This window comes from Ambystoma mexicanum, chromosome 3p (assembly GCF_040938575.1).
Source record: "Ambystoma mexicanum isolate Mex_15411 chromosome 3p, UKY_AmexF1_1, whole genome shotgun sequence".
Lineage (NCBI taxonomy): Eukaryota > Metazoa > Chordata > Amphibia > Caudata > Ambystomatidae > Ambystoma > Ambystoma mexicanum.
Window position 1 is genome coordinate 342,350,202 of NC_090925.1, and position 19,392 is coordinate 342,369,593.

The 19,392-nt window shown below is 44.7% G+C and overlaps 1 protein-coding gene across 2 annotated transcripts in view; it reads left to right on the forward strand.

The window, feature by feature from the left end:
- CSNK2A1 (casein kinase 2 alpha 1) overlaps positions 1-19,392 on the forward strand; it is a 373,872-nt gene that overhangs the window by 13,593 nt on the left and 340,887 nt on the right. The gene's annotated exons all lie outside the window — the stretch shown is intronic.

Consider the following 19,392-nt stretch of genomic DNA (forward strand, 5'->3'; position numbering starts at 1 on the left):
GATCACACTCCACAAGGCTTGGTGGTACCTCCTTTTCTGTCCAAGCGCCAATCATCTGGAATTCCCTACCCGTACACATTCGCATCACTGACCTGAAATTGAGGAAGGCCCTTAAAACATGGCTTTTCCCAATACTCTCCTAATCAATTGCACCCTGAGAACACACCACTAATACTCTCCTGCATCAATCGCAACACAGGGACAGGCAGCTCTTGCAGCACTTTCACCTGATGTTAAAACGGATTTCAGAACTCTGACCTGGTGGGCAGAGGTTCAGAAGGCCAGCCTAGTTTTGTGGAACATGGTAACCTTCTGGACAAGCCAGACCAATCAAGGTAGCATTGGTGGCGGTCAAGACTAGGTCTCAGGAATGGTGAGGGTGACTGAAAGACCTCAACGAGCACACAGAGTAAAGGACACTTACAAATCACTCCCGGTCAGGTGTATATACATTAAAAATGCAAATACATTTATTTAAAATTTGAGGTTCAACACAAAGTAATAATCACAGTAACACTTCTAAGCCAACACAATCCTCCTAAAATACGTATATACAAGACCAAAGGGGCCTAAAGGGTTAATGCACGAAATGGGTCCACAACCTAGAAAGGGAAGGAAGCGGGTAGTGCAAATAGTCTTTAGGCAGTTCTGCATCAAACACAATCCTAACTGAAAGGCAGTCCAATCCCTAAAATGAGGAGCCTAGTGCTCAAATGTACTTGCGATGCTGGTGCACGCGGTAGTGCAGATGGGCAAAACAGGGTATTTTGTAGGGGCTGTAGCAGTTCAGGAAGGGGGGTGAGGTGATGCAGAATAGGTTCCCACAATTTGTGGAGGGTCTCCCCTTGAGGGCAGAGCAGGTTTCAAGAGTTGGGAATAGTTGGGCCACTCCTGCGTAAAAATGGATGGATGCGCTAGGGGCCACCGGTTAGGGTTGCAATTTCTCACCGACCCCCGGTGCACTTCGGACCAAACTTCAGCAGTCGAGTCCACTTTGTTTGCAGGTTCAAAGGCGGCAATCTTGTGGCGCTGCGGTTTTCAGCGTCAAAGTTACAGCGTTGATGCCCAAACTGGACAGTGGTGATTTCTCCGCGCCTGGTGGATGGATCAGGCTAGTTCCGCTGTCGCATGCTTCAGGGCACAGAGGGGCCCAGCTTCAATGAGTTTGCAAAGTTAGTCACCACAGCTGGGCGGCACAGTAACCGCGTGTACTCTGGTTCAGGTGCTCTTTAGTCCAAACCTGGGGACGCCAAGTGTATAAAATTCGGTGTGAGTGCCATGAACACAGAGCTTGCGATGTACCAAGTTTCAAGGGCCTCCTCGAAACGGCGGTGGTATCGGAGCAAAGGTCCCACGTAAGCTGGTCAGCCCACTGGTTGGCCCAGGGACACATCCGAGAAGGCTTACTTGCAGGGTTTGATGAAGGTGTCAAGAATAGTTGGTCCCACTATTCCAATGGTTCTAAGCGTCTGGCGGACCTTCTAGGACTACCAGATGCAGAGGGGTCAGTGGGATCAGGGTGCCAGACCTTCCAGCGGGTCACCAGCGATTCCTCGACCCGGCTTCTTAGTTTCAGGATACTTGGATCCTATCCTTTGTTCAGTGAGAACTCCAGAGATCGACATGGTATGGGTGTTTGGAGCCTTCTTATCCAAAATCTCCTTTGCCCCAAAATGAAGAGGAACCAATGGGAGATCTGCTCACATACAGGTATACCATACGTGGACCACGGTGGTCCCAGGCATTCGCAGCACAGCAGAGACTCTGGCACCCGGGATGTGTATTGGAAGCAGACAGTCCAACCCATATCCTGGAAGCACACACAAGGCATTCAGAAGCCCGCAAAAGGTTGGCGTTTCGCAGGAGAATGCATGCCCAAACAAGGACTGACCCGAGTCGCCTCAACCTGAGGAAGGTGTAGGGGCAAGATGGCCAGAGGACAAGACAAAGAACCTTGTGGCATGTCCATTTTGGAACCAGTCCACCTATTTGTGCGAAACGCCTTTTGCATGGCAGGAAAAGGTTAAAAATGTCAAAAGTGGTGTCCCCCAATTACCCCCACCCCCGCTCCCAAGCACAGACAGAACAATGAAATAGCCCATTGAGCGTGGAAGAGGTTGATCATGCCATCTCCCACCTGAAAGCAGTCTCTGCGCCGGTCGCACACTGGTTCACTCCAGCCTTCTACAAGAGATTCAAGGGCGCCTTGACTCAGTTTCTCGCATTTCTTTTTTAATAACATAATTGTGTCAGGCACTGCTTGTACCCTGACCAAATACACCCCCCCTTCCCGGATTATTGATTATTGTTATCCCCAAAGAAGGGAAAGATTAATTGGATTGTGCCTCCCACAGGCCAATTTCACTCCTAAACGTAGACTCTGTGACGCATGTGCGTTTCCCTCTGGTGCGGCTTGGCAGTCGGTTAGGTCCTTTCCTCTTGCCTGTTTGTTGCAGGCCTTGGTACAAACATTAATCTTCTTTCACTTAATGCAATAAAATCACATCATTTAACAAAACAATCACTTTACTTTAGTGGATTTACACGCAGCCTTTGATTCAATTTCTTGTGTACTGCTTATGGCTAAATTAAAGAGATGGTTGCCCAGATGTATTACGGGACATAATTCATGCATTTCATTCAGATACGTCTATCCGTATCTGTCTTACATTGGATGGTCTATTATCTGTGCCAATTAAAACAGTTTGAGGCCTTAAACAAGGTTGCTTATTAGCCTCAGCAATTTTTAACTATTTATTTTGCACAGTTTACAACAAATTTTTCTACATCTAGTATCTGATTCGCCAATGCTGAATGGTAAAATAATTACAAATCTAAAATGTGCATTTTACTCATTTCTAAAACTCCAAATGGGACTACAAAAACTACTAGTGGAATTTAATTTTTATCTAGAGCAGAATCAGCTTATAATTAACACAATGAAGACGCAAGTAGTAAAATACTCTGCCCGAAAGAACAGTAGGGACAAGTTCCGATGGTCCATCAACCAAACTTGAGGTAGTTGATCAATATACCTACCTGGGAATGATTACTGAGGATGGGATCAACCCAACAGGGCCGATACAAAGTATGAATGAAAAAGTAAATACAGCAATATCAGACTAAGATCATACTATCTCATTATGGCAAGTTCACAATTAAACCAGCAATTATATATTGGAATCAACAGTCCCTTTAATCCTATATGGTATTGAAACGTTACCAATCTGGCAAATACCAAATTTAGGAATGCTAGAAGCCAAGTATTGGCGAGCCGTTTTACATTTGCCTCAGTGTGTGCCAGGCTCGTGGTTGAGGTGTGAACTTGGACTGGTATTGCTCTGTATCTGTGGCGTATTTGTGCCCTCTTTCGTAATGGCTTGTGGCAGACGAGTCAAATAATATGCTGAATGAAATTACGACCTACATGATTTCTTCATGTAGTAAATTTGCCAAAACATTGATTGATGTATATCTTGGCAGATGCCGATATATCAGTTGACATCCTGATCACAAACCCAGATAAAGCAAAAAAAAAAATTTATAGTCTGGATAGCCACCTGAACACAATGCCTAAGATATAGGCAACAGTGCACTTATAGATTTTGGCCAAAACATCTAAACATGACAATTTTATCTGCTAAAATCACCATCTGTGGCATTTAGAAATGTCCTTCTCAGAGTGCGCTTTGACCTGTGGGCAACCAGGCAAGTGCAAGTTAGAAGACAACACATTTTAGGTTCTGTAGAGATCTGAGTACAATTGAATCGCTTAAACATCTTTTAACTGAGTTTGTCCTATCTTGTATGCTCAGACAAGTCTGTAATACAGTGGGCAATTTTAAACCTTCTGCAAGCTTTGAATTTAAGATTGGTTTATGCCATGATGAGTATTGTGTTAGAATCATTATAATTATTTGTTCTTTCTTCTTCTGTACCAAAGCTTTTATATTGTGATTTTGTTGCTTTAGTTTTAAGAATACTATATGTATTAGCAATTTTATTGATTGAAATCAAATTTTGTGAATGTATTGAAACATTTTAGATTTTATAAAATTTATTTTTTGTACTGTATTGAAAAGCTGGTTAAATTCAGCTAATGCAGTAAAAAAGACAGTTTCTTGCATTTCTTTTTAATAACCTAATTGAGTCAGGCACTGCTTCCCCCCCCTTACAGAATCCAGGATTATTATTATTCCCCAAAGAAGGGAAAGATAAATTGGATTGTGCCTCCTACAGGCCAATTTTGCTCCATAATTGAGATCGGATTTGTCAGAAGCGGCCAGTTGAGAGACGTGTTCTCTCTGGTGCAGCTTGGCCGTCTGTTAGGTCCTTTCCTCTTGCCTGTCTCCGGGTTGCTTCCGGGGTGAGGGCTCACGGCGGGCTGCGGAATGCGGTGTGCTGCTGCCGCTACTGCTGGTGGATAACAGTCAGTCGCGGCTGCTGTGTGAGAAAAGCAGCTGACTCCTCCGTTGCCCCTAACGTTCTACTGGGTGTACGTGTTGGGTTTTATTCTATCTCACACCAAGACTCACTAACATACGCAGTGTCTGTGGCTTAGCCTGGTTCCCTACAGATATTGATCTGAGTGGCGCAGCTGCGAGAGTTTCTCTACGAGGGTGTCCCATGGGTCCCTGGTAGAGGTAGAGTGGTGTAAATTTTAGGGCACAGTACTGGTCTGCGTGTTGAAAGTGTGCTAAGGCATTTGCCAGTGCAAGTAAAACACGGCAGCCCTTTGGGTTGGGCAACGGCCCGGAAGTCTACTGATTGATAAAGAGGCCAGTAAATGGCCCTATTCCAGAGCGGTAGGAAGCCTGCAGGAGACTGCGGGAATACTTGTTCCTTTGATCCTGAACATCGTCCGTGGGGCACACTCCATCTGCAAGACTGGTTCCAAAAGGTGGATTGCAGCATTAATAAAACTATAGATCTTGCTCATAGCAAAAAGTGGTGAGCAAAATGTCTCCAAAGAGAAGCGGTGCATAGAATATAATCTGCGCAAGAGTTGTTAAAACATCTACAGACAGACCAGCAAGAGCGAAAAACAAAGGAAAACCGCATACATCCACTAGTAAAGGGACTATACCCACCTTCTTTCCACCAAACTAGTCAGTGAACCAGATTCCAAATATTCCTGAGAAGGAGGCAGAGAACAATTTGAGTACAAATAATGCGCAAGATAGCTTAGTAGAACTGATGATTGATAATAACTCCTTGTGGTCTATGGCCCCTGCTCTACTAAATTCTACTACAGAGAAAGAAAAGGGTGCGACTGAAAGAAGCTCCACAACCAACTACATCTTCGGAGAGGTTATCAATGTCGCCTAAGTTAATAATATATTCTGACCTCTCTGAACCAGAGTCTAACATGAGTTCTTTCTCCGGCACAAACACCTTGGTTGAAATGCAATCCTCAATGGCTTCCTTGCAGTTTGCATTAAAAATTGTTGGCTGTAGTTTAGAAAACACAATTAACCTGGCCACCCTGAACACTGGGGGTCAAGTTGCCACTGAGGACACTGAGCATAATTTATCTATGGCAATGCAGTTGATGAAAGAAGCTGCTCCGCCTATGGAGGCTGACTTGAATATGTCAAATAACTGAGGTATATTTCTCCTGGAAACGATTAGCTAGGAGAGCAATAACGAAGAAGAGACCATCTAACGCGGCTCTGTCACTTTCAGTGTCCATTCCAGAGATAAACACGAAAAAAGCCAGGAAAAAGGCTGCCAGAGCTAGGAAGAGAAACTCAGAAACAGTAGGCTGCCTTACAAACTGGTTAATTCCTGATGAAGACAAAGCTATGCCGGAGGTGGAGGAAGTGCCACGAACACCGACAATACTGGTAACTGAGCAGCCGGTAGGAAAATATTTCATCCACGCCAATTAATCTTATTTTGAGACCGTACAGACGTCAGTACACAAGAATTGTACTTGTACTATTGCATGTGTCTGATTAAGACTCTTTATCAAAATCGGGATTGGCTGTCGCGTACAGAATCTTTGACTGTGTTGCACTCAATTCCACAATTAAGAGTTCTGACATCTGATGATTTTTAGTACATTGAGCCATTAAAAGTCCAAAATACGAATGTATCGGCAGACCACTGTAAATTCCTGGCTACCGCAAATTTGCGCACATAAACTCAACCTTTTTGAGGGGGATGTGGAAATTGATGAGGATCTGGATTGCCACAAGAAATTGTTGGAGCAACCAAAGAATAAGATCAACATTGCACAACTCCCTGCCAGCAACATGGTACAAATGTCAGACATACAGAACACCTTAGCATGGCTGGCGGAATCTCTCCCAATTGTTTTTAAAAAAAAGACTGAGGGTGCCTGATCCTGTCCTGGAACTGCAGGGGATTCAGCCACTTAATCAAAGGATCATTGCGTTACATAAGCAAGTTTACGTGTATCTGCTTGCAGGAGGTCTGGCTGACCACCCCTGTATTAGTTGATGGATATACAGTGTACCAATACCTTGCCAAAAAAATTGAATGGGGAAGACCTTTTAGGGGCCTGATTGTAGGCATACAACACAATGTCAATTCATGCCGAATCGCAACTAATTTAGATGAATTTGTGATTGCGATAGAACTAGTATTGTACACTGAGAAGAAGCCAGAGACTATTCTGCTGATCTTTATAATCCACCAGGAGAAATTCAAACTGAAGCTATTCAAGAAACCCTGCATAATGATTGTGGACTTTGAGGTAGGGAAATAGAGCTGTAATTATAATGGGGGATTTCAATTGCCACATGTCTGGGGGCAATACTAGTAATCCATATTTAAGACCTAAGAGTATTATGTCTCACATGAAAGTGTACTCAGAAGGTGAGTATTGGATGCGTTTTTTTCGAATACTGGAAGATGGAAATGATCAATGGTAGAACCAGTAGTGATTGCACTGGACGCTTTACTTGGGGGAAGGTGGCGCTGCCAAGAGTACATTGGACTATATTTTTGTGACAGTATACCGCCTGCCAGGTGGAGGACATGAAGGTGGAAAAAAACATGGAGTGGTCATGCCTCGCTCTAGCTAACCATAAATATGGATGTAGTAAATCATCTAACATAATCTATGGGGGACTTAAAGGCTAATCGTGCTGGGACACGTATCTTGTGGTCTGAGAAGAATGTAGCTAAAGTGGTAGCTTCCTTGTCAGCAGACTGTTATGGAGATACCAACTTATTCCAATGTATGTCGATAGAGGGGATTGAATATTGGATATCTACTTTTGTTACATTGCATGCTTCAGTTGGAACTGGAGGAGCAGTAATTGATCCCTCTAAAAGAAAGCACTGAATGTGAAGTGAGAGACGCTAAAAGGTGTCTAAGGGGAGGCAAAGAAAACCTATTTGTCGACTAATGGTTTTGTTTCTGTATGTAAAATACTTAAGGGAAAGTACCGGTCTTGGTTAAGACAAAAAATATCAAAAGAAACTAAACCAATGGCAAGAGACATTAAAGCTACTGTGCACTAAGAACACTCGCAATTTCTGGGCTTTATTAGGCAAAGTGAGAGGAAATGAGACCAACTCTATTCTGAACCCTATTGCGGCCCATAGTTTTCTGAGGGAGCGTAATATTTGAGCAATGGAAAGATAATGAGGTTATCACCATTTTTCACCCCTCAACCTCCATTTAAAGCAACAGCCATTTCACACATAGAGAAGAAATCATCCAGGCCACCCGGCCCTAAAGGGCTGCCCAACATCACGCTGAAATGCATTCCTAGATTCTGGGCTGAAGTATTGAAGATACTCTTCGACAAAGTTGGGTCTACCCCCCTCCTGGCAATCTGCCACACTTATCCTGGTACATAAGAAAGGCGATAAGAGTAATCCCAGCAATTATAGATTTGCTCTCGATGCTCGACTGTACCGCTAAACTCTTTGCAGGTTTTATCCTAGACAAATTGCAAGAATGGGCAGAGAAGGAACAGATATTCTACTCTTTCCAAAGTGGCCTTCGAAGGGGCTATTCAACAGTACATAACCTGATTATTCTTGACACCTTGCGTGCAGCCGCTAGGAAAAAGGGGAACCCGCCTTTGTATGCGTTATACGTAGACTTTACAGCGGCCTTCGATTTGGTTCATAGAGAGATTCTGTGGACTAAATTAGAAGCACTTGGCTGCCCTGAAAGCCTCCTATACTACCTAAGGCACCTCCATCAGAACAGTGTCCCTTAAATTGGACGGCCAAGGCAATATGACCCCCAAAATTGCACAAAAAAGAGTAGTCGAGCAGGGCTCCGTGACGGCCCGACTCTCTATAATCTGTTTACTTATGATCTACCTGCGGCTATTGGTAAGGTAGATAACTGTCCCCCAAAAATTAGTGATACTAGATCATACACTTGGTGGCCTGAGATCTGCAGAAGCCCTATGGTGGTACGCAGATAGCAACGGATTGATAATTCTACAGAAACCCAAATTGATGATGATAAATAACAAAAAGGTTGCACGTACCAGCTTAAAAGTACAGAATGTGGAAAACTAGTATACCCCTAATTATATATATCTGGGAATTGATATTGAAACAAAGGGGGATTATCTCCAGTGTAAACAGAATAGAAAGATTAAGACCGCCCAAATTACTTTAGTATACCACTTTACTATGACACACGGCGGTTTTATCATATGGGCTGCACGCCTGCTATATCAGGTTTTAATACCAATGATCTATGGTCTTGAAGCCTTTCAAAATATGGACCTGAAGTGGTTGCAGGTTGTGGAAGGTAAATATTGGAGGAAGATCCTTGGCCTCCCAACCTGCATACCGATGGCCATCATTGGGCTAGAACTAGGCTTGACCTCATTAAAATCTCTGGTACTCAAGAAAAGGGCTGAATTATGTCTGTTAAGTAAATCAAGCTACCCTTTCGTTGCACCCTTGAGGATTGAATTTGCTAAACAATCTGGGATTCTCTTAAAAATCATAAAAATCAAGGTTGATGAGGTTGATTCATACCAAAAAAAAAATATATATATTGCCTGGAACACTAGAGCTGAGCGCTTTGTAAAAAAAAAGCAGACCTTGTGACTGGATTCAAAATTATGCACACTTAGAAAGACTCAAGAATTATCACTTTAAGTATACTCTGTATACTTATAAAAAAACGCAGTTTTACCTTAATCTGTGCCCTGCAGTAAGAGTAAGACGGTTTATCATCTTACTTGGGGTGAACCATTTGCCAGTGTTGGCTTGCACAGGAGTAATAAATCGGATACCAGATGCAGAACGTTACTGCCGATTTTGTAATAACAAGTCAATTGCAGAAACAGGGAAACATGTGCTGACAAATTGCCCTAAATTAGCCATGATTTACCATCCCGAATATGGGAGATGCATCCACCGATTTGACTGTAAAGCAGAATCTCTCTTTTGGTGGAGTAGCATTAACATATCGAATATCAGGCTCTTGGTAGCTATGTATGATGTCTGGCTAGTTATTGAGAGCCGATTGGGAATTTCCATCTGAACTAATGCTGTAACTTATAGAGATGTTAATTATCCTTGTCTTCCTTTGAAACCCCTGGTTTATTGGTTTATTGATTGGTAGAAGGACTACATGATTGATACAATTTGTTATACATTCCTCCTTAATCATGGACATTTGTTGGGCAATAATGGTATTGGATGGATGTAAATGTATCCTGTTATGTTCACTGATGGCTATTAGGTTTTTTTTTTTTGTATTTCTGTATTGAGAAATTGAGTGATAAATATGTTGTATCTTTCTGTTATCTTTAACTATGTAAAGTTGTTTTAAGTATACACATTTATATTGTGTTTTTTTTATTTATAAACTATATCACATTAAAACTTATAAATAAATGTAGACGCTGAGGTTTACGCTAGCATCCTGGCCAAACGGCTTAGTATGGTCCTCCCCAGATTAGTACACAGCGATCAAGCTGGGTATGTTACAGTATGCCAAGGAGCGGACAATGTCCGCAAGACCCTAGACCTCATGGTCTCCATTCCAGCGTCGGAAGTAGAGCCCACTTTGATTTCAGTCGACGCCGAAAAGGCCTTCGACCGAGTGGAGTGGAGGTTTTTTCAGATGTCCCACAAAAAAGCGAGTTTGGGCCCAGACTGGATTAGGGGAGTTGGGGCTCTACATGCCAAGGTTGTAGGTAACAGGGTAGCATCAACAGTTTAAACTGACCAGGGGGACGAGGCAGGGATGCCCCTCTCTCCCCACTGGTCTATGTCATGGAACCATTGGCCCACAGCACAAGGCAAAACGCCAACATCAGGGGCTTCCACAGGTATGGTGTCGAATATAAACTGGCGTTATTTGAGGACGATGTGTTGGCTTATGTCACACTCCCCGAACAATCAATACCGGCCCTCCTGCTTGAAATAGAGGTATGGGTCACAATCGGAATTTAAAATAAACCTGCACAACATGATGATCCTTCCCCTCAAAGATCCAAACCCATCCCCCCAACACAATCTCAGACATGGAGCCTCCAAGTCTCACATATCAACAACAAATATTTAGGAATAACAATAACCAGACATCTCCAGGACTTGTTCCAGTCCAATTACAAAACGCTATGGGCAGTAATATTGAATAATCTTAGCAACTGGGACAAACTCAGCCTCTCCTGGGCTGTTAAATTGACAGCGATTTTAAAATGAATGTCCTGCCGAGACTCCTCTTCCTTTTCCAGTCCCTCCCGATTGCTCTCCCAAGCACTTTAATGAATACAGTCCGGGAATCCCTTTCATCATTCCTGTGGACAAGGGCAGACCTTGTATTGTATATAAGACTCTGATCCTAGCTAAGGAGAAAGGGGGCCTCGCATACCCAGACATCCACTCTTACTATGCAGCGGCAGTACTCCGTATCCTGGTAGACCACATTAGGGAGTCCAAAAGCAAGCAGTGGGTAGCTCTAGAAAATCGGCTCTTTGCCCCGGTAACTATGGGTGAATGGCGCTGGGCCCCCTGGGAAGCAATCCCACGCAGAGCGAGAGAACACCCGTTCCTGTCCGCTCTCTGGGCCCTATGGAGTAAAAAAAAAACGGCATGAAAGGAATCACAAATTGGCCATCACTGCTCAGTTTTATCTGGGCCCATCCAATTCGAGACGCGATACTGGAACCCCTCAGATTCCAACTCCAGTTGGAGCAGGGCCTGGTTAGAGCTGGGCAGATGTGGAAGGAGGGCTCATTCTTAACCAAAGAGGAACTCAAACAGCACAGCAGGGGCTGACCATCAAGCCGTTACCCTATTTGCAACTCAAAGGGGTCCTCGCAGACCGCAAATGGAAAGCCCAACTGCAACGCCCTTTAGCCGCATTTGAGAACATACTGAACATGCATCCAGGCACGAGAGGTCTCATAACATGCATGTACAAAGCCCTTATTGATAGAGGCCACCTCCCCTCCCCCCAACCCCTCCCACCTCCCAAGCACCAAGGGCAAATGGGATCAACAACTGGGGTGGGAGGGCAACCAAGCGGGGTAGGACGCTATATACAGGGCGGTGTGGAAGTATTCTAGTGCAATGCAATATAAAATGCACAACTGTAGAATCCTTATACAATGGCACTTACCCTGATATATTTTTGCTAAACGTTGGGGGGGCGGGGGAGCATCTCCCCTTACTGCTGGAGAGGGTGTACGCAGGTCGGCACATATTGGCACCAATGGTGGCGTTGCCCCCCGGATACAGCTGTTCTGGAAGGAGATCTTGGTACGGATCCACAAGATTGAGGGCATCCACAGAAATGTATCCCCCCTCTTGGTTCTTTTTGGTGTGGAACAAGTCGAACATGGATGCACGCTCCTTCCACACATGCCAATAAACTTGCTTCTGGCAGCTCGTGTCACAAAGTGGAAGTCCTCCTCTCTTCCCACAAAGGTAGACTGGCTGAAAAAAGCGAAAGAAATGTATGAATTAGAAAGCCTGAACGCCGTTTTAATGGAAACGCACACCAATGTAGATCAGCAATGGCTCCCATTTCTGCTATTCTACAGAGGCGCAAGGAACCTCACAGCAACAATAACCCCTGCACTTGCACCGCTGTCATGATTCCTGCCCCTTGTGTCCCCAGCCCTCCAAGATGGAGCCAGGCCATGATCAGCCGCATGGGCCTCTCCATGCCTCCAAAGACCCCCTTGAAGTCAGACTTGGCGCTTGTGGCACCAGACTCACTCACTCCCATAGGATAACATTGGGGATTGAACTTGTAGTGCATTGATGGGGACAAGATGGATGCCCCCACATATTTCGGTTCCCAGAACTGCATGTGCAGCTAGTCTTTTGGGTGTGGTTCAGCCCAGAGACACCTGGGATACCCAGAGACTAAGCCACGCCCACGCTGAGAACCATGCTCTGTTTTCTGCACCTGCAGCGTGACACTCGCTGTGTTCGGATCAGTCTCCAGTAGGCCTGCATCTTTCATCTGTGCTCGGCTCCTGGAAGAACAACGCTAGGGACAGCCTTACCTTGCAGCGCTTCCGCCCATCATTCATCGCTCCTTCTGTTCTGCGGGCATCTTCGGCGGTGTCATTCCCATCCCAGCATGCCGCTTCCTAAGGGAAAATAACAGAAAAAAGGCATTGGTAAGCATTCAGCAAATCTTCGCTTATTTGTAAAATACTGTACGAGCTTCAAACGCTTACCTGAATCCCAGCCATTGATGACTCTGTCTCCGGAACTTCTCACCCATCTGCAAGAGGGAAAAGACACTCCAGGTTAGCGTGGAAACAGCTTTAGGCGCCGCATAACGCGTCTACTCACCACATTTCTTCTTCATAACCGGCATCCATGCTGCAGCACCTAAAAGACACAGAAAGAAATGTTCAATACAAATATGAAAGGGTCGCATCGCGTTCACCTTCAGCGCTACTCATCTCAGCAGCACGTTGCCATCCCCGGACGCCGGCCATCATCTAAGGAAGGAAAGAGTTGAACAGTTCAAAAGACTCATTATACTTGCCTGTCGGACTCTTGCCAGTGAAGTAACTAGAAAGCAACGAGCCCGCATCAATCAACGCGCCCCTGTGCTGAAAGCAGGACATAGAGCACACTTTCCAAGAAAACAAGGTGAGCTGTGGATCAAAGGGAAGGGTTGGACCCCGGGGAAGAAGGGGTTCAAGCACACAGAGACAATAGGGAGTTAAACTCTACCAATCCGTGTTTCAGGCCCAGTCCCCAGTCGAATAGACTCCAGGGAAGGGTTTGAGGTCATAAGAGGTCAGAACAGGCTGAGTGACGTCCCTGTGGATATTAGGTGAGCGTTACAACCGCGCAGGGAATTTACCAGCTACACAAGATCTTGTACTCGGTGCGAACTGTAGCCCCTTCAGGAAAATAGCCTTTGGCGTAACCCTCACACGGAACTAGCCCTCAGCGCTACGTACCTCGATGGACAATCTAGTGTCTCTCACGCTTTCTTCGCCAAGCTCTCTGGACGAACTATGAACACTGTCAAAATGAGTCAACTGCTATCACCCATGGTCAGGCCTGCGGGGACGGTGGGGGGTGGAACAGGCGCTAGATGCTCTACTTTCTTTTTTTCAGCTTTCGCTCCATTAACCCCACCTCTCTCTCTGTCTCTCTCTCTGTCTCTCTCTCTGTCTCTCTCTCTCTCTCTCTCTCTCTCTGTCTCTCTCTCTCTCTCTCTCTGTCTCTCTGTCTCTCTCTCTGTCTCTCTCTCTGTCTCTCTCTCTGTCTCTCTCTCTGTCTCTCTCTCTGTGTCTCTCTCTCTGTCTCTCTCTCTGTGTCTCTCTCTCTGTCTCTCTCTCTGTCTCATATCTGTCTCATATCTTATCTTCACACCCGTCGCCTTAAAATCGAAAATGTACTCCTAGTGATTGCACTGTTCAATTTGTCACATGGTTGTCTTTTGTGTGGTGTCTTGTAGGCAATGTTTATTGTTGATCACAATAAAAACATATTTGAAGAAAAAAAAATATATGAAAAGAAGCAGCCACCAGACCTGTCCAAAGCACACCTGCACTTCTCCAAAAAATAAAAAAATAAATAAAAAGAAATCCTTCGAGTATCCTAGAGCCTTTAGAAATGCCAGGAAGACCCAAGTGCACTATACTGGAAGGTACATTGTGCACTTGCAACATGTTGCAGAAAAGTTGCAACATTAACAAGGACTAAGTGAAACAGTTTCCCAGTACTGACTGTCTTTAAGGGCATGTCAGTTTCCCCATAAGAAAGTGAGCGAAAAGCCCAGGGGAGTGGAGCAGAAGGCTGTGCTCTTCTGGTGTTTAGCAAAAGGTTGGGTGATCCATAACTGGAGGGAAAATTACACATGAAATGGAAATCTTTCCTAACACCTGGCACACCACCTCCAATTGCCCGACAACACTGCCAGACAAGAAGCACTCCAGGTAAGCCAGCATTTTTAGCTGTGGCACACTCACAACTTTCTCTCTGCGCCCCCTGCCCGTAGGTCCACATGAGACCACGAACATTGAGATAATTAGCCCAGGGTAGCGCATGACCATCACTAAGGAATGACTGCAATTGTTAACATGCATCGCTCACTCAGGGAATTCTCAATACTAGCAATCTCCCACTACAAATGTACTCCCAAATCTAGGTATAACAAACCATTGATGACTTGTACTACGGAAACCCACTGTACTATATGCTGAAACCTACGGCGTTGTGAACCCTAGGCCTCACCCCCCCCCCCCCCTCTTGCATACAGGATTGTTGAATCTAGGTGTAGCCGCTGCCGCCGCCTTTGTTGTATGACGAAGCCTACTGCATTTGAAACTTGGGCGCCTCCCTCTATACAGGATTCTCAAATCTAGGTTTATCCTCCATCTTGTGAAACCTGCTACATTGTGAAACCTAGGCCCATTGCTATGACTCTCAATTCTAGACCTGAACAAATATTGCCCCATTCGAACAATTTCGCAGCTTGCGGTACGTATATCTCACACCGATAGTGTGGACGCAGGCACGGCTATGCATCCATGCACGATAGACTATTTAACAATATATATATATTTTTGTCATTTGTAGATAAACATACAGTATTAATTGTAAGTTATTGGAATCTTGCCATCAGGTAGTGTCCATTTTTCTTAACTAATAAAATAAAAACATTAAACAACAATTAACTGACTGTCTTCCGGCCGGGTTGAGATTATGATTCTCTTTGACCCTTAGGTGGTGAGATGTAGAAAGGTTGAGTATATTGTTCTGGGGGAAGTCCTGGTTTCGGGGGGGGGGGGTCAATGACTTGTCGGTGATGCTTCATGTTTGTGCTAGGCGACACATGCGGACTGGGGGGGGGGGGGCGCCTGTAGTCTGAGAAGATAATGTCTCTTAAGGCTTTCCACAACTCGAGCGTGGCGTTTGTTACCCTCCTCCCGAGTGACCCCTGCGTTCCAGGCGTTTGTTTCAGCGGTTGTCCATCTCTTTGATCCACAGTTCGTATCTTGGGCCTCCAGGTGATTTCCACGCCATTGCGATCACTCTCTTCGCGAGGATACACGCCATGTTCATTAGTCTCACAATGTGCTAGATTTTGCTCAATCTGGGATATGTGCCTAGTAGATACTCTTTCGGGGTCCATTCGTATCCGTTCACTCCCACTTTATTGCAGGTTTGTTCGATTTTGGGCCAAAATCCTAGGACTTTGCGACAGGTCTAGAACATATGGATCATGTTAGCATCTTCGCTGCTGCACCAGGGGCATTGCGGTCGGACTTATTTGTTAAAGCTGGCTACCCTTTGTGGGGTCATTCAAGGCAAGATAGACTATGGCTATGCACATCAGGTCTAGCATCACACACAGCCGTCCAGAGTGAAACACCTGATGTACCTCAACACCTCTGCCTCTGGCATACAGCGACTACCACCCGAAAGTAAAACGGTATAGCTGGCCTCACATTGACTTTCAACAATACCATCTGTCTCAAACATTCAAAAGCACCCACCCACGTGTCTGACCTCTCTTGGGCTGCTTAGTCGAGCTTTGCCAGCCCCAAGTCTTAACATGGCAACATGCACACCTGCATACCCTAAGCTAAACTCCCTAGAATGTTCCCACTACACTGACTAGTCATCAAGGGCATTACAACTGAGGAAGAAAGCGCATTGAGGCCACACAAGTGGGGGAAAGAGCGCTATATAACTAACCAAATACAATACTTGTGGGGGAGGGGTAGTGGTAATGAGACTCAAAGGAGCAATTCAGCTCAGTGAAACATGTCTTGATGGAATTTCTTTTTGCTGTTTTTGTTTTGCTCCATACACAAGCCATGCCAAACCACAAGTGTATGGCTATTTCACCCCATAGACGGTCCATGCACCTCTATACTTCTGTCAGAGTAAAGAAAAAAGGTATTATTCCAAGGGGTTCGTATATGCAGTACTATTAGTATTCACCACAAATACTTCTATTATGCAAGAGAATGGTATTACAGATATGCTGACCATAGATGTAACAGGCTTACTTATATTACATTGTGATTATAGAACTATGTTCAAAGGACCGATTGTAGAAAATTATGATTGTAGGCACTTTGATTTAGAGAACCTATGTTCATTCATTTTACAGTTGGTCTGTGCACATGTTTGCCTTGCTGAAAAAAGAAAGCCCTTTTGTGGTTTGCTCGTACATGTTTATTCTTGGAGCAGGCTCCAGAGTGTGAATAGCCAGGCGACGGCTGTATGTAGTAAACTACGATCCTGGCCTGTGTTGACATTGAGCCGAAGTGATTTGATGGCCTGTCAAGAAGCCATATAGTCCCAAATGCATAAGCGGTTTGTTCTCATAATAACTTCAGAAGAGGCACGGATGAAGCAGTTGCTTTTCATCCCGGGCACGCTTAAGCATGTTAGAAATAAACTGTTTCTGTGCAGCTAGGAACCCTTCTTTGCTGGTGGCTTATTTGAGCTGTTTATGAACACAGGCTGGTGTTATGAAAAGTATTTGGCCACAGTAACGCCTGATTTTTTTTAGGATAGTCAAAATAGGGTGGAGTAATGAAATGCATCTCCCCCCCCCATCCACTTGATAGCTCCCTCTTCAAGCCACCAAGAAAGATTGATGCTTCACTTTGAAACAGTTATCCACTTGACACTTTTTTTTTTTTTCTGTGCTGTGCTTACGCAAACCATGTTTTCTGTGCTCCAACAAATTTGGCACCCAGTTTCACTCGTCCGTGCATGCAATCCAAAGGTATGTGTTCTGTTAGTATCTGTTACATGTGTATGCAACAAAATGTGCGTTCTCCACTGCCATTTTGGAGACTAAAATGGTGTGCTTTGTGCATGTTAAGAAATGTCAGTGATGCAGGGGTGAGTGGCTTTTATGTCTGGCTAGTAGCTCACAACTGTGTGCTTTGTAATCTTAATGTGTGTATTGCCTCTTTGTGCCTAATGTTATCTGCATGTTCCAAGCATGTGATCTGTTTGTTTTTAGTCTGCACATATTTTTAGAAGCGTACATATGTAGGCACTTATTTCATGGCATGTTAATTTTTTAACATGTATGTCAGCAGTGCCTTATTTTATCCCGTAAGTATTGCCTGTGCAAATGTCGGTATTGTGCACCTTGTATCCAGCACGTACATGTTAGATGGCTATTGCTAGTCCGCTCCGCCCTCGGGATAGTGGTCTCTCAGTTGCTTTAAAAAACGTAAATGTTGCTAGAGTGGGGCCAGAGGGAATGCAAGGTGCATTTTTCTAGAGACCCCTTAAGCTGGTTAAAAAAATAAATCTGCAAAAAATGTATTGGTACGATGGACAGTGCCCAAGAACAATATTCTTGATGGAGATTCAGTGACTGTCGGAAAGAGGATAGGAGGAAGTGAGGTTCGAATAAATTGCGGGAGATGCAGAAGGAGCAAGAGATAGTAAGGGTAGACTGTGGCAAGGTGATACTGGGAGCAAATGAAGGACTGAGACTGAAAGACGAATTAGTGTTCAGGTACAAGTTGAGTATGACAGACTGGAGTTAAAGTTGTAACTTGGCAGTGTGATAGGTTGAGGGAGTGTGCATGAGTTGGAGGATTCAAATGCAAGTAGTGAAGGGGAATGCGAGAGGTGTGACTCAGCATAGGAGTATTTTGCACCATTGAAGGTGTTTGGGCGCAAACATCAAAAAAGTAGGGAAAACAAACGTTTTGGTCATGGTCGGGACAGATCTATTTAATTGATGGCAGAACAGATACACAAGGTGTAAATGACAACCTCTCGACCCCACTCAAATTGACTCCTCCTTGCACCCTGGCTGTTGCGTACACGCTAGTCAATAAAAATGGTGCAACATATTGTCTTATGCTACAAAAAAAATTGCATGCTTAAATATCTGGTTTAGTCTGCTTTGTGTACCTGTTATGATCATTGTTGTACATGCATTCATTATTGCTCATGGACTGTTGGTCGGTCTGTATGTGCATGCAGGTGCTGTTGGGTGTATATATATTTTTCCAAACCTTTCTACACCGACATATCGGCGTAGTCCTGAGCCGCACTCCCGAAGTGAAATTATATACATCTATCTCAAGCTTGTGGAATCTGCTTAGATCACATGCTATGCATAGGCCAACATTTAGTGGAAACGGTGGAATATTCGTTTTTTTCAAAACTCGAAAAGGGACGTCGAAAAGGGTGTCCCAGTAATACTATCCCTAGTGTGACATCCAATGTACCCATGGTCCTTCATGCGTCTAGGTCCCTCAGATTGTTTTTTTCTGCCGTCAGACTGACGCTTAACTGCAAAGTTACTATTTTGGCTAACACCATTGATTATATTTAATTAGTTACTCTTTCTATCCTTTTAATCACCGACTTTCAACATCTTCGGTAGTGAAAAGGACAAATGTCGGACAAAGTCCTTGATTCGACGGACCCCTTTGGCCTTGGAAGGCCGCACCAGGACTCGGGCCACACAGTAGGGAGAGTTGGGGTGGACTTTTCTTAAGGATCTAAGAGTATGCTTTTCCCCTTTACACTCTCTATTCTCGCATGGCTGCCCTTCCATCTAAAAATGGGAAATACACCTTTTTAAATTCTGCACAAGTTGTAATAAAAAGTTCCTCTGGAAGGACCAGCACCTGGTGTGCAGCCTTTGTCTTCTATGCGACCACGACGAGGGAGATTGTCGAGCTCTTCAAAGCAAAAACACTCGAGGACCGAAAGACCAAGCACTTTGCCCATCCCGCCATGCAGGACAAGGCCGCCATGGACGTGGAGAGTGCCTCTGGCAACGGCAGAGTTGCCATCTTTTCAGATGCGGAAGGCGATGGGGACCTGATTCCCCTGTTCTAGCCCCTGTCACAATACAGGATGGATTACGGGGACGACACACGGCAACAGTAGCACTCACACTACAGCCCACCCTAAGCGCATACTCAAGGGCAGAGATTAGATGGAAAC